Here is a 15,692-nt window from a genome sequence, read left to right on the forward strand (position 1 = left end):
TGTATTCGAGTTCGACAACCTCCGTTGAATGGTTCATTTATTTACCTGACCGCGAATTTCGACCACTGGCAGAAATATAATTTAGGCCGTTGTCGCAAAGTATCGGGATATCAACGTTACGGAGATAATAGAGTCTATTGTTCGTATTGTATTTACGAGATAAACATTGGGCGTTATTGCACTGTTTTTGAAGCACACGGTGTGCTCATCGGAAACCGTCCTGACATCATCCGTTGCGCACGGTGTAATACGAGTATAACCACAATATTACCGAGTGTACGCGACTGCGAGGAATGCCATAACTGTTACCTATTGTTCTTAGCGGAACATACCGACGATTTCTACGAACTTTCAGATCCGAGCATGTTGCTCAATTCCGGGGAAGAAATCTGATGAACCCCTTTCAAATTTTGTGCAAACGAGTTCGCGCCGTGATACGATTGTGGACTGACCATTTATTGTACGTCGTGCGCCGATAGTATTCCGTCAGGAGAACCGCGAGACAAAATCGATTATCACGTCCCTGTAATACGCGCGGAGGTGAGAATCGGATTTATTCGATGCAGTCAGTGTCGAACAAACATAGTACGCATTCTGCCCGCGTATAATTGCGACATTTGCGCGCAACAGCCTCTCGATAACGATTCGGAATAGTATCAAAATCCATGATATATCCTTATTCACATTACGGTTATATTCCTCCGGTAAACTCGATGAGAACTTTCCTGTCCACGCGTTGCCGAACAGCGCGAGTGTTTCGTCTAGATCCACCCGCACATTTAAATGCGCCCTCGTACACACTCTGTGAAAGGTGCAACGATACAAATTTCCCGCGACATATTTGCCAAGTCCTCAAAAGCCACGGAATCGAAGTAGGGCGGAGACGAGCTGATATCCGTTGCCAGTTGTGCCACGTGAGTCTTGTGACTTGTGAGTGCATAGGACAACACACCTACGTTATAGATAGGGTTAACTACGAAGGCGTGCGTAACCTCGACGACCCCACAGTGTTTATTTTCTCCGTAGACCGCGTCTAATACCGGTCCCCGTCGTACTCTTTCTTCACGTTTTCGTGAACGACTCCCTTGCCGCGGGCGATACCGGGTTTTTACCCAAAACAGCGGTAATTCTCAGTCAATGGTCCGAGAACTAAAGTTCTTTTAATTTTGTTTTAGCCGCGACCGACCGGGACGTAACAGCACAAAATTTGAAAGGGGTTCATCAAATTTCTTCCTTGGAAATGAGCAATATGCTCGGATCAGAAAGTTCGTAGAAATCGTCGGTATGTTCTGTTAAGAACAACAGGTAACAGTTATGGCACTTCTCGAAGTCGCAGTTCTTACACTCGGTAATATTGTGGTTATACTCGTGTTACACCGAGCGCAACGGATGATGTCAGGACGGTTTCCGATGAGCACTCCGTGTGCTTCAAAAACAGTGCAATAACACCCGATGTCTATTTTGTACATACAATGTGAACAATAGACTCTATTATCTTTGTAGCGTTGATATCCCGATACCTTGCGACAACGACCTAAATTATATTTCTGCCAGTGGTCGAAATTCGCGGTTAGGTAAATGATTGAACCATTCAACGGAGGTTGTCGTACTCGAATACACATTTATTTTAATCCGAGGTGATTACAAGAGGAGCGGGTAACACCTTACAAATGAGTTTTTTTTGGTATACGCGATATCGCGGGTCGGTTTCCGGCAATGGCACTGTGTAATACCAGTGGGTATTCACGGGGATTAACTTTTCTCATTTTCGGATTTTGAGATTTAGATCTACCCTTTTGTTATTAATTATCACGGGATATCCGACGTCGGAACTAGGCGGCTGATGCAACGTGCTTTCTACCCACTCGATCACTCGACGCCACCTTTGTTTCTGCTAGCCCGCACGGTTACCGCGTTTATTCTTCGGCATCTAAGGTTTAACACTAATTTAGAAACGCGCTCGTCGCGATTATGATTAAGCACTCACTTATTATTATTCCTGGAATAAAATAATTAGTATCGTACCTTGAGTGAATGCGCCGTTCGGGCGCGTTCTTGCTCTTGGTAGACAAGGACAGAACTAGACGCGGGCCCTTCCAATATGGCGGAACCCACGCTTAGACAGAGACAGAGAGAGACGCGGCGTTCTCCAATATGGCGGAACNNACGCTTCGACCGCGTGGTGACGCCGTAAGAATTGGTAGTTGAAAGGATCCTCAAGATTCGCCGTTCGGGCGCTTCTTTCGGCACAGGTTACGAGATGCGCTGTTTAACGAGCGCGTCTACGCAAGGAATTAAAAGTATAAGCTTTTGCACAGCACACAAATGACTCAATAATCAATATCTCAGTTGAGTACAATAATGAATATATATATATATATTCTGATTATTATATGATACAATCAATGCTTTTGACTCTACTCAAGTGCGAACAATAGACTGAATACTTGAGTTTTAATACAGCATGCAAACGTTACAATTTATCCTTAATTATTACTCGAATTTAATAAAGAATACTTGAGAATAAGGTGATAATATAAANGTAATATTAGTAGCGACTTACGTTTACTTGTAGTTTACTCTTAACGCTGGATTTCTTAGGATGTAGAGAAAAGGACCCGTGAATGCGGGATGGACTCGACGGCTTCAGTCGAGATGCGAGACTTGAGAGAGAGTTGGAAGTCGACTGTACTGGATCACGGCTCGGACTACTCTGGACTGAACTCAACTCCGGAATGAAAGAGAAGGACCAGCTCGCTAGGAGAGGCAGTGGAAGGGGCTGTTTGCCCGAGAGTGGGATCTGAAGGCGGAGTTAAACCGTAGATGCCGAAGAACAAACGCGGTAACCGTACGGGCTGGCAGAAACAAAGGTGGCGTCGAGTGATCGAGTGGGTAAAAAGCATGTTGCATCAGCCGCTTAGTGCCGACGTCGGATACGACGTGATAGTTAATAACGAAAGAGTAGATCTAAATATCAAAATTCGGAAGTGGGAAAAGTTAATCACCGTGAATACCACCCACTGGTATTACAAAGTGACATTGCCGGAGACCGACCCGCGATATCGCGTATACCAAGAAAAACTCATTTGTAAGGTGTTACCCGCTCCTCCTGTAATCACCTTGGATTAAAATAAATGTGTATTCGAGTACGACAACCTCCGTTACATGATTCAATCATTTACCTGACCGCGAATTTCGACCACTGGCAGAAATATAATTTAGGTCCTTGTCGCAAGGTATCGGGATATCAACGTTACGGAAATAATAGAGTTTATTGTTCATATTGTATGTACGAAATAGACATCGGGCGTTATTGCACTGTTTTTGAAGCACACGGAGTGCTCATCGGAAACCGTCCTGACATCATCCGGTGCGCTCGGTGTAATACGAGTATAACCACAATATTACCGAGTGTACGCGACAGCAAGGAATGTTATAAGTGTTACCTATTGTTTTTAGCGGAACACACCGACGATTTCTACGAACTCTCAAATTCGAGCATATTGCTCATCTCCGGGGAAGAAATCTGATGAACCTTTTCCAAATTTTGTGCAAACGAGTTCGCACCGGGATACGATCGTGGACCGACGATAGTTATTGTACGTCGTGCGCCGATAGTATTCCGTCGGGAGAACCGCGAGAAGAAGTCAATTATCGCGTCCCTGTAATACGCGCGGAGGTGAGAATCGGATTTATTCGGTGCAGTCAGTGTCGAACGAACATAGTACGCATCCTGCCCGCGTATAATTGCGACATTTGCGCGCAACAGCCTCTCGATAGCAATTCGGAATAAGAGCACGTTTCATGATATATCCTTATTCACATTACGGTTATATTCCTCCGGTAAACTCAATGAGAATTTTCCTGTCCACGCGTTGCCGAACAGCGCGAGTCTTTTGTCTAGATCCACCCGCACATCTAAACGCGCCCTTGTATACACTCTGTGAAAGGTGCAACGATACAAATTTTGCGCGACATATTCGCCAAGTCCTCGGAAGCCACGGAATCGAAGTAGGACGGAGACGGGCTGATATCCGCTGCCAGTTGTGCCACGTGAGTCTTGTGACTTATAAATCGATGATAGAGTGCGTAGAGTGCATAGGACAACACACCTACGTTATAGATAGGGTTAATTACGAAGGCGTGCGTAACCTCGACGACTTCACAGTGTTTATTTTCTCCGGAGACTGCGTCTAACACCGGTCCCAGTCGTATCTCTCTCTCCACGTTTTCGTGAACGACCCCCTTGCCGCGGGCGATCCCGGGTTTTTACCGAAAACAGCGGTAATTCCCAGTCAATGGTCCTAGAACTAAATTTCTTTTAATTTTTTTTTAGCCGCGACCGACCGGGACGTAACAACCTCCTATTGCGTATCTGAACGCGGCGGTTGTTAATGTAAATGGTCGCGTAAAATCGGGGTACTGTAGCAACGGTTCATGACACAGTAAGTCTCTTAAGTAAACAGAAGGTTTTTCCTGCATTTTCGACCAGACAAATTTTTTGTCTTTCTTTAAAAAATTTGTGAGAGGCTTTGCGATTTTCGAGAAATTCAAGATAAAACGCCGATAGTAGCCTGTTTATCCTAGGAATTGTTTTATATTCTTCGCATTGCGCGGTCGCGGAAACTTTTTTACAGCTTGCACCTTTCTAGGATTGCGCTTGACGCCGTTTTCGCTAATCACGTTGCCGAGATAGTTTACTTTTTTCTAAGAAATTCGCATTTGTCGGGTTGGAGTCCCAGGTTGGCCTTGCGCAAACGCTTGGCAAGTTTGTCAAACTTAGTTTTATGTTCGCGTAACAAGCTCGCGTACAGGACTATGTAGTCGAGATATACGAATAATTCTGTGCCTTGCAGACCGGTTAATACCTGATCCATGAGTCGTTGGAACATGGCAGAAGCGTTTTTTAACCTAAACGGCATGCGTTAAATTCGTAGTTTCTATGAGGTGTAGAAAAAGCCGTTTTCTGCGCGTCTGACTCGTGCATCGGTATTTGATGGAATCCGGATGCAAGATTGAATACACTAAAATACTTTGCGCTATCCAGCTAGTCAAGAATTTCTGTGATATTTGGTAGAGGGTACGCATCGCCTACAGTCTTTTTATTAAGAATGCAAAAATCGATTACCATCCTCCAGCGTTTATTATTTTTGGAGTCTGGTTTTTTGGGCACAATTTACAAAGGAGAGTTATACGGTAAGTCAGAATGACGAATCACGTCGTTGTCTAGCAAATCTCTCACTTGTTTGTCGATTTCTTCTTTGTGAATTGGCGGAAAGCGGTACTGTTGAGTGTGTATAGAATTATTGTCGGTAGTAACTATCTTATTAAAGAAAACGCTTGTATAACACCTAGTTTGTTATCCAGAAGTCGGAATACGTCGCTGTACTTATTGATTATATTAGCGACGTGTTCGGACTTTTCGTTATTTATATGATCGTGACAAAGGAGTTCGCGAATGACTCAAACTCTTTTGTTATTTATTTTTGACTTGTTACCCGTTACGGCGTACACCGGCATTTCCTGTGTCGATTCTAACTCGGATTGTACGATTTCTGAGGAATTTTCGATTTCAGTTTTTCCTTGTTCTCGGTGACCTAAGTCCACCGTGGGAATAAGAGTTAGACTTGAATTTCGGCGACTTAAGTCTGCCGTGGATTTAGAACTTGAGACTGGATTTCGGCAACCTAAGTCGCTGTTAGAACTAGAATTAAAATTCGTGAAGTCGCGGCGACCTAAGTCATCGCTGAGATTTGAGAAATTCGGTTTCGAGAGACAGAGATGACGGCCTAAGTCGTCGAGCAATGGAGCGTTTGACACTTGATCGAGCTTTTGCAGTTCTAAGGTAGGAACGACTAACTCGCGATCGACGTCGCTTGCATTCACTACCTGCACGTACGCTTTCTCGTTACAATTTGTGGCTACTGCCTCGCCCACGTATACGTCGTTGCAAACGTTTAGCCGTGGTATATACCTTACCGACACTTCGGGATTTTTGATCTTTACATAAAAGGTGGACCGCGTTCTTGCAGGAATTACGACTGTTTCGCGCGTGGAAAAAAGGATGGTCATTCCCTGCCATTGTATCGCCTGCTGGCCAAAGTCTATTTATGATGCTCCTTGCAGAAAATTGGATCTTAAGATCCCTTTTTGGATAATGGGGAAATTATTGGATACCACGTGCAGACATACCGGATGACCCAGAAAATTTACGACTACTGACCCAAAAGTTTGAATCCTTTCGCTTGTTATGCTACTAAGGCTAATTGTATCGTTTGAAGATATAGGAGTTTCGGGGGCAATACTTATTTTCTTTAAGAGATTCGGGGACGCACCTGTGTCGACCATAAAGTGCGTTTCTTGTAGGAGACCTATGGCTGACACTGATACGGTTGGAGCGTGACTAAACGACGTCGGATTTAGGATGTGGATTTCGACTGTTCGGCTGCCTGGAAGTCTATTATATTGACTGGACGCGTGTTTTGTGAAGGACCCGTCCGATTCTGCTCCGGACGTTTTGAGGGGCTGAGCTTGTTTCCCTGAGTTTTGCGAGAATTATTGTATTGCCTTTTTCGGCACTCGTCAATCTCGTGTTCCGAGTTACGGCAATAGCGGCATCATTTATCTGATCTGTCTTTCCGGCGTTCCGACGGTCTCTTGTTTCGTTGATCTCAAGTGTCACGTAGGGGTGAGGGCCAGATATCGTTTCTGCGCGTTATCTCGGGTCGGGTTTCAATGTCTGTTATACGCTTGATTTTCTTCCCGGAGTTTCTGATAATCGTTCAAAGGGCGATAGTGAGTCTATTAGCAATAATTGTCTACGCGGCGCGATGGCAACGGATAGCGACGGTTGTCTGTTACAAATCCGAGTGTCGAGTGACGATAGTCGTTCGACGGTCGCTGTGGCGTAAAATGGGCAAGCGGACGGTTGATATGATTCACGCGTTTATCTGTCCTACCGTCATTTGTTCGTTTATCTGTTCGCGGTATGATATACGAGGCAGCTGGAATGCTTGCTCTGGAGAAGCTGAACAGGGATAAAACTGTGGCTGCTGGCCATGTAACGAAACATGGTCGTCCAAATGTCGCGGTCTCAAGTAGGCGCTATCCTCTTAAGCGTTATTTCGCGGATCTCTTGGGTAAACTTGTATTATTTCTGGTTTGTCGAACGCGGTCTTGTTTTGTTCCGACAGTAGTAACTCTTTTGTTCTTTCTAAATCTTCTTCTCTACTTACAAGGTTTCTTTCGCACGATTCTATTTCATTTTTCTTTTGACGTAATGCTCGCGATTCCTCTTCCATACGGACTATCTGTTTCTCAATTGCTTCCTGTAACACCGCGATTTCTGCTCGCGCTTGTTCTTTCGTCATTACAATTTAAGCTCCCGCGGCTTGCTTGCTACTACACGTTTTATTACTGTTACGTCCGCGCCATACTTTTGACTTATAATTGTCACTAGGATAATGCATGCACATATATATACATATATATATTCCATATTTTATACGTTGCGGCACACCATATGTGCATAACATAGTGTAGGTTAAGTCAGCAAAACCGTATATACATGTAATTCCGTTAGATCCAAACTAACCAATCACAACGTTCTTTTCGGACAACTATCCTTTAGATCCATTTCGCCGCACCCGCATAAACGCGGCCTAACTTTCAAACCAGGCATAAGCCTTATCTCTACCCGGACCACACCGTCTTCGGATCCCACTTGCGGGCAAACAGCCTCTTCCACTGACTCTTCTAGCAAGATGGCACTTCCTTTTCATTCCGAAGTCGAGAGCAGTCTAGAGTAGTCCGAGCCGTAATCCAGATCAGTCAAGTTCCAGTCTCTCTCAAGTTCTCGCATCTTGACCGAAGCCGTCAAGTCCATCCTGCATTCACGAGTCTTTTCCTTTACTTCGTAAGAATCCAGCGTTAGAAGTAAGCTACGAGTAATTGTAAGTCGCTAGTAATAGTACATTATATTATTACTTTATTCTTATTCATTCTTTATTAACTTTAAACATCAAACCAAGGATAATTTCAATATTGCATGTTGAAATAAGACTCAAGTATTTAATCCATTGTTCGCACTTGAGTAAAGTTAAGAGCATTGCTTGTATTGTAAATATTCAGTATATATACTTATTTATTAAACTCAATTTGAAATACCAAATATTAAGTCATTTATGTATTGTGTAAGAGACTACATTCATAATTCCTTGCGTAGACGCGCTCAGTAAATAGCGCGGTAAAACTGCAGAAAAGGGGAGCAGCTTNCGATGACCTTGAGCTTAGGATATATTGTCAAGGTCGTGGCCCCGAGTAAGATTCTGCAGGTTTTATCCGGCGGTTATTGTTTGTTTACAAGTTATTATAAAAAAATGTTTTACAAATTATTCCTTATTTTTTGACATCATGTACATTGAAAGAGTAAACATGTTGTTCCTATCGGAGCATTACATACCTACGTACGTAAATAGTTCAAGTATTAATTAAATGTATGCGTTATTTGAATATTTTGGTAGTTTTTTTTATGTAGAATTTTGCTAAGCATGGAAAATGTATGCGTGGAAGAAGTGTGATCCGCCCCCCCTGCGGGGGGGCTCCACTATCCAAAAACTAGACACATAGGTTTGGGTTGAACCTCGTTTTGCGTGAAAAATGCATGCGTGGATGCAATGAAACTGCGATTACGTCGCTATATAATTTGTTTTGATTTCTTTGTTGCGATACACGTATATACCTATTATTTTCACGAGGGGGGAGCAGGGAGGAGGGGCAAAGCCTCCCACCTGCGGGGGGGGGGCAGCCCCCCTGCCAACACTTTTACAACATAAAAAAATGTACATGATGTCGGGAAAACAAATTTTTTTATGAAACTTTTTTTGTTCATAACTTTTTTCTAAACACTGACCGCCGGATAAAACCTGCGGAACCTTACTCGGGGCCACGACATTGACAATATATCCTAAGGTCAAAGTCATCGGAAACTGCTCCCCTTTTCTGCAGTTTTACCAATAGCGCATCTCATGACCCATGCCAAAAGAAGCGCCCGAACGGCGCATCTTGAAGATCCTTTCAAGCCACAAATTCTTACGGCGTCACTACGAGGTCGAAGGGTGGGTTCCGCCATGTTGGAAGACGCCGCGTTTCTTTCTGTTTCTGTCTAAGCGTAGTTGCCGCCATATTGGAATGCTTCGCGGTTAGTGTCGTCCTTGTCTACGAAAAGCAAGAACGCGCCCGAACGGCGCATTCACTCAAAGTATTGTACGAACCATCTTTTTTCCAGGAACAATAATAATTACTAGTGCATACTAATAATCGCGACGAAGCGCGTCCCTAAATCAGTGTTAAATCGTAGATGCTGAAGAACAAGCGCGGAAATTGTGCAAGTTGGCAGAAACAAAGGTGGCGTCGAGTGATTGAGTGGCTAGAGAGCACCTCGCATCAGCCGCTGTTACATCCCCACATCTTTTGGACATAGTTTTTTTTCTTTTACTTTTCTAAACTATGTCCATTACACATAATCTTATATACCATGCACCATCTTTGATACACGTAACTAGCGTAAGTCATATATATACACACGTATATACATATATAAGTGCATATATATATATATCCTAAGTATTTGTATACCTAGTAATATAGCGTACAAAACAACCATAAACCATCATGTGCGCTTAAAACGCGCCCTAACACTAAGATTTCCGTTGGATCCGCTCCAACCAATAAGAACCTACTTTTCCGGACAACTTTCCCTTAGATCTTTTCGGCCGTACTTACGTGAACACGGCTTAAGCCCCAAACCGCGCCTAAGCGTCCTTTCTACTGCGCCGGCCGCTCCTCTCCACTGCCTTTCTGAGCGTACTGGCCCCTTCCTTCACTCAGAGCCAAGCCGAGCGCAGTGCTCTCCTGGACCTCAGATCAGCTAATCGAACTTCTTCTACCTCCGACTAAGTGGTCATTGCTTTCTACATTTCGACACGCGACGGGTCTACTTCCTAAGTTCTATCACAACGAGCGGGTCCATTCAACATACATTCGTACCACATTAAAATCTAGAAGAAGCTGTATTGTAAGTTATTTTATTAATGGTATCTTTATTGCTATTTAAATATTAATCCACTACAACTCGTTTTATATTCGAGTAATATATCCATATATCATACGAACTCAAATCTTTATTGAATATTGTAAGCATAATCAATCGTTTTGTTAAAAGCATGCCAAATATCGCCAATTCGAGTAATCTGTTATTTGCACTCAAATTGTTAATAATTGTACTCATAATAGTAATATCTGCTTCATTAAGAATATACTATATTGGTGCTTAAGTATTTTAGTCGAGGTGTCTTTACTCTGTTTCAGTATACCTCAATTAACTTGTGTATTGCATACATTCCTGTACTCTTATTGCTTAAGTTAAGTTCCTAAATCTTGAGAGGAAGCGCTCGAACAGCAAATCTTTGACATCCCAGTGCATCAAAAACGCGCTAACCTGCGCATTTTGGAGCGTTTTCCGTTTTTTCCTTTGTTCACAACATCGCCGCGTCTCCTTGGCGTGGGTACCGCCATCTTAGAAGATGCCGTGCCCCCCGACAGACTGGCGCCGACCGTTTAGACGGTCGGTTTAAGTGCTTTGGTTGCGACCGAGAGAAGGAACGCGCTGACCTGCGCATTCCACTCAAGGTATTATAATCCACTATTCTCTTTCAGATATAATATAAATCAGTGCGCGTTAACAAAATCGAGGCATGAATTGTTAATAATTAATTTGCTGGGTAATTGTACATGCCAAAGAGAACCAAGCCCGGTATTAGATCCGGGTGGCGAGCTCATCGGTGGCGTCGTCTTATAGCGTAGGTAGAAAGCACCGTAAACCAACCGCCTTGCGCGAACAACGTCGGACACTCGGTGATTCTTTCTAACGAAGTGCTGAAACACAAAGTGCAAGTTCGGGAATATAAGAAACCGATTTGCGTTAACACATTACATTGGTATTACACGACCACGTTACCTGTTAATGATCCGCGATTTCATGTATATCAAGAGAAGTTAATATGTACGTTTCTTCTTGCACCATCTGTAATAACACTCGAATAAATCAATGTGTATCGGACAACCGCTACCTCCCAGAGAACTCGGTGAATTTATTGAACTTTTATCCCGCTTTCGACCACTGGCAGAAGTACAACTTAGATCGTGGCCGTATAGTAGTTTTGGCATATAGATATAATTTGAGTGAAGATATTTATTGTAGACAGTGTGCCTTCCAACCGGGAGTTTACCAATTTTGCCAGCCTATTTTTAGTCACGGCATTGCTAGCGGGACTAAATCAACTGCCGTGTTGTGCACTAAATGCCAGAGTAATCTTACTACTATTAAACGCGTTAGCAAGTGTACCTCGTGCCACGAGGCGTATTGTAATTTCATCGGCGTGCACTCTGACGATTTTTATACGTTAACAGATTCCACAGTTTATATTTATGAGGACAGTCGCGTTTAATAGAACCACCTTATGAATCCGATTTTCTCTGGTGCAAGCGCGTCTATTTTATAAGTACTCCGATAGCCATGTGATGGCACCGTGACGTTACTGCGACCGCACGCTGTGGCGCACGCGTGACAGCACGAGTATGTCCAGGTACGTCCGCGCTATGTCGTCACCGTGACAGCACGTCGTGCCATCGCACTGCGTGCGGTCACAGTGCTTTCACAGTGTTATCATAGTGCTTTCACTGTAGCATCACTGTGCGATCAAAGTGGCGTTATGTGTGGCTTTTGGAATATGCAGGAATTGTGAGGTTAGGTTAGGTTAGGTTAGGTATACTTTTAATTTGACTTGGTAATTTTCTCGCTGAATTAGTCGCACTAGTTCAGAGTTTATTTGTTTTATTCTATATTGGAAGGAAAAAATAAACTCTAAGAACTAGTGCGCCCAATTCAGCAAAAAAAAACAAGTCACAAATATTACAGACTATTTTTTTAATTATATTGTGCAATATAATAATTTATTTATTATTAATGAAATACATGCTTATTAACAGTACATAAAATTATAATACATAAAATACATTATATTGTTTACAATATAATTGTAATATATTAAAAAATGTATATAATAATTCTAAATTATTGTCAAGAATAACAATATATATAGCATAAGAAATAATATATAATGTGGATGCTAATAAACAATATAGTTCAACAAAAAATAAACTATTTAAAATATTTATGTAGTATGTCTCTTTATGTAATATCTCTCAATCAAAAAATGTTTTTTTAATAGTACTCTAAGACTTAAATTGTACCACAATTAATGAAATATTTTAATTTGATAAATTTTATAAACTTGGTCAAATCTTCAAAAATCTTCGTATCTGTACTTACACTGATGTGAGTTGACATAATATTGCTTATCAGTGTTCATACAGTGAAAACACTCTAAACGTCATAAAATATATCGCAGTTAAAATATGTAAGTTAAAATATCTTAAATAAAATAGAAGCAAAAAATATATAAATTTCATATAAAAATAAAATCATTAATTATATTCCGACATCCCTGCAAACGATTCCCTGATACAAAGAAAAAAATAATAGTCGTTACCGATTTTAATTCTTTCTTTGTTTCTGTAATGAAAACAATCATAATTAAATATATTCTTATCTAAGAATTATATATAAGGATATATAAAAGACAGAAAAAGGAATATTTATAAGAATGAATAGTTAATTCCCTAGACAGATTCATGGTTTTGCTATGTTTAGTGAAACATAACAAACAATATTAAACAATCTGTTGCTACACTGAGGAATTATAATGAAATATGTTATAATACCTTGTATGTCGACAATGTGTCGATTCTTTCGAGATCGGACTGCGTTAAAATATAATTAATGTCTTCTTCCTCATAATTTGTTTCTTCTCTCTTAAAAATCTCTTCTTCTAAGTGGTTTTCCTCAATCACTGACTCCTCGTACGGTTCGAGATCATAGTCCAAATGCTTGTCCTGCTCGTCGACCTCTGAATTTTCTTCAATATGTTTCGAAACCTAAATTAAAAAAGTGTAAATTATAATTCCATGTAATTTTATTGTAATAGATAATAGGCAACATAAAATCATAATCCGAATGCTTGTTCTTGTCCTGCTTGTCGACCTCTGAATTTTCTTCAATATCTTCTGAAGCCTGAATAAAAAAAGTGTAAATTATAATTCCATGTAATTTTATTATAATAGGCAACACAATGAACGTCTGGCATTACGCCAGATAAACAAGTGTTGTTTTTTGTTTTTGAAACTTGATGAGTGATAAGACAAACTTGATGTTTTTTGTATTATTGCAGCAATATAAACTTTTCGGATTTTTTTACTTTTTTATATGTTGACAAAATGACAATTAATGTAGTTTACAAATGCTTAAACTTACATCAGTGCTTTGAAAGGTAGCAACTGCCTCTGGCGATATTCTGTGAACTCTGGCAGAGGTTGCTTTTTTTCACATGACATCTACGAACTTGACGGTCTTTCTTTTCAACGTTGTCGATTATCTGATTGCTGATCTGATGTCGGTAGTTCAAATCCGCGACTAATTGACGTTTTCGTCGCCTCTCTTTTGAACATTTAAGAGCGCAAGTCATTGCTTCAGCAAACTCGATATTAGTTGGTCGACAGTAATCACGATTTCTAGCCATTGCATCTGTGAAAAAACATTTTTAACGTAAATTAAATATGAATGCATCTTTAACATTAATCAGATATAAAAACAATGTAGTCAAAATAATATAATAAAGACGTGACCTTTACATGTTTCGGCGAAGCGAGTTCCTTTTAAAGCGTATAAATTGTTTGTACCCAGCCACGTGACATGAGATAAAATATCTATATCGCTAGTAAAGGCACATGTAAAATAATGTCCTGCAGAGTCCACGGGATTTATACCACCTAAATAGATGAAGTGATTGACCTGTAAATAATATTAGTATATCATATGAAGAAGAGACTTTGATACAATCAATTTTTATTAAATATGAAAAATAAAAATAATATTTACCACATTGTCGGAAGTCGCCTGATCGACATTTAAAAAATGTAGAAAATCATCTAGTTTGAAAAATAGAAAATTTTTATAAAATACACATTTTTTTTAACAATAACTATTTTTTATACACTTTAAACTTAAATTTATTGGTGATATTTTGTATGTCTTTTACCTGAGTCAACTGCCACAATGAGAATAACCTTGCCAAAACATACCACCTGTAAAACACAGTTAATAATGATATTTTTCACTTATTTTATTATTGGTCACTTTTCCCACTTTCGGTACAATACCTTTGTTTACTAGAAGAAGCTGCTTTGTAGTAATCGAACGTAATTGGCTCTTATACTTATAAAACAAAACAAATTAACGTCAAGTGGTGACAAGACAACTCACTAATTGTTGTGTTGAACGCGGCCGTTCACAACACATGCCACGGCGGTTCCGACGCATTTTCATTGCAGTGCGATTACGGTGCATTTTTATCGCAGTGCGAGCACGGCGCTGTGATTCACCACGTGCGCTCTCTGTGCGGTTATGATGGCGTTTTCCATGCAGTGATTGCACAGAGATGCCACTGTGAACGCACGCCGTGACTGCACGGTGTGCCTTCGCGTGCGATTGCACGTTTTGCTATCGGGGTAGAACGTGGACCGACGAAGTTTATTGCCCGGTTTCTGCGAGAAATATTCCCGAGAACGAACCGCGCGACATAATAGATTACCATCTCCTAATTACGAATAACATAATTCAAGTCGGTTTTAGTGTGTGCGGTCGGTGTTGCGCAAACGCCGCTCAATTAAGGCCCGCGGAAGATTGCGATTTGTGCGGTACACAACAGCTCTGTGAAACAAACACCGATTGACTTTTCGAGACTTCTATGTGCGAACCACATTTGTATCGCAGCCGACAACTATCGCTTCCATCTCTCGACTTCATGCGCCGATTTACGATTACCCTTTGTAGACAAGCTTTAGTATTTTACTTGAAACCTTCGGCAAATTTGTGCGAACCGTCATACATTCTGTGCGAGCAGTGTAACGATACACGTTTTCCAACACATATCCAAAAAGTTCTCGGTAACCACGGTTTTAAAATAGGACGTCGGCGAGCGGTCAGACGCTGTCAGATTTGTTACCGGAATCTCACCCGCCATCGTGCCGTGCTAGATTGTTCAGAGTGTTTCAAGCAATTTTCTTACTTCATCGATTCTTCTTTTCTTTTCTTACTTCTTTTTCTTTCTTTCTTCTGTATGTTTCTACGAGTTACACGACTCAACCGTCGTCGTATAGTCAGGAGACCGAGTATAAGTGTACTTTTCTTAGAAATCTCTCCAGCTCCTTGCAACGAGTGCCTTGCCGCAGGCTATCCCAGGTCTTGTACTTAAAATAACGGTAGTTCCGCGAGTCAAAGGTCCGAGTACTAAGTTCTGCAACATTTTTTTTTTCTTAGCCGCGACCGACCAAGACGTAACACCGCTTAATGCCGACGTCGGGTATCCCGTAATCATCAGTAACGAAAGAGTTGATTTCACTTTCGAAATCCGGAAGTAAAAAAAGTTAGTTTCCGTAAATACCACTCATTGGTATTACACGGTGACGTTGCCAGAAAATGACCCGCGATACCGCGTAGATAAAAAAAAATTCAT

The 15,692-nt window shown here is 41.2% G+C and overlaps 1 long non-coding RNA gene across 4 annotated transcripts; it reads right to left on the bottom strand.

The window, feature by feature from the left end:
- Nucleotides 1–12,469: 12,469 nt before the first annotated feature.
- LOC109861845 lies at nt 12,470–14,256 on the bottom strand. Of its 4 annotated transcripts, none has more exons than XR_002251034.1 (4): nt 14,217–14,256; nt 13,433–13,969; nt 12,844–13,056; nt 12,470–12,580 (listed from the first exon to the last, which is right to left on the bottom strand). It is a non-coding gene; the product is annotated as an uncharacterized LOC109861845 (long non-coding RNA). The 4 variants fall into 4 exon arrangements; XR_002251032.1 differs by having other exon boundaries at nt 12,844–13,192; XR_002251033.1 differs by lacking the exon at nt 14,217–14,256 and adding an exon at nt 14,057–14,088 and having other exon boundaries at nt 12,844–13,192.
- Nucleotides 14,257–15,692: the final 1,436 nt, after the last annotated feature.

This window comes from Pseudomyrmex gracilis, unplaced genomic scaffold (genome assembly GCF_002006095.1).
Source record: "Pseudomyrmex gracilis isolate BER0280 unplaced genomic scaffold, ASM200609v1 scaffold_1079, whole genome shotgun sequence".
Classification (NCBI taxonomy): domain Eukaryota; kingdom Metazoa; phylum Arthropoda; class Insecta; order Hymenoptera; family Formicidae; genus Pseudomyrmex; species Pseudomyrmex gracilis.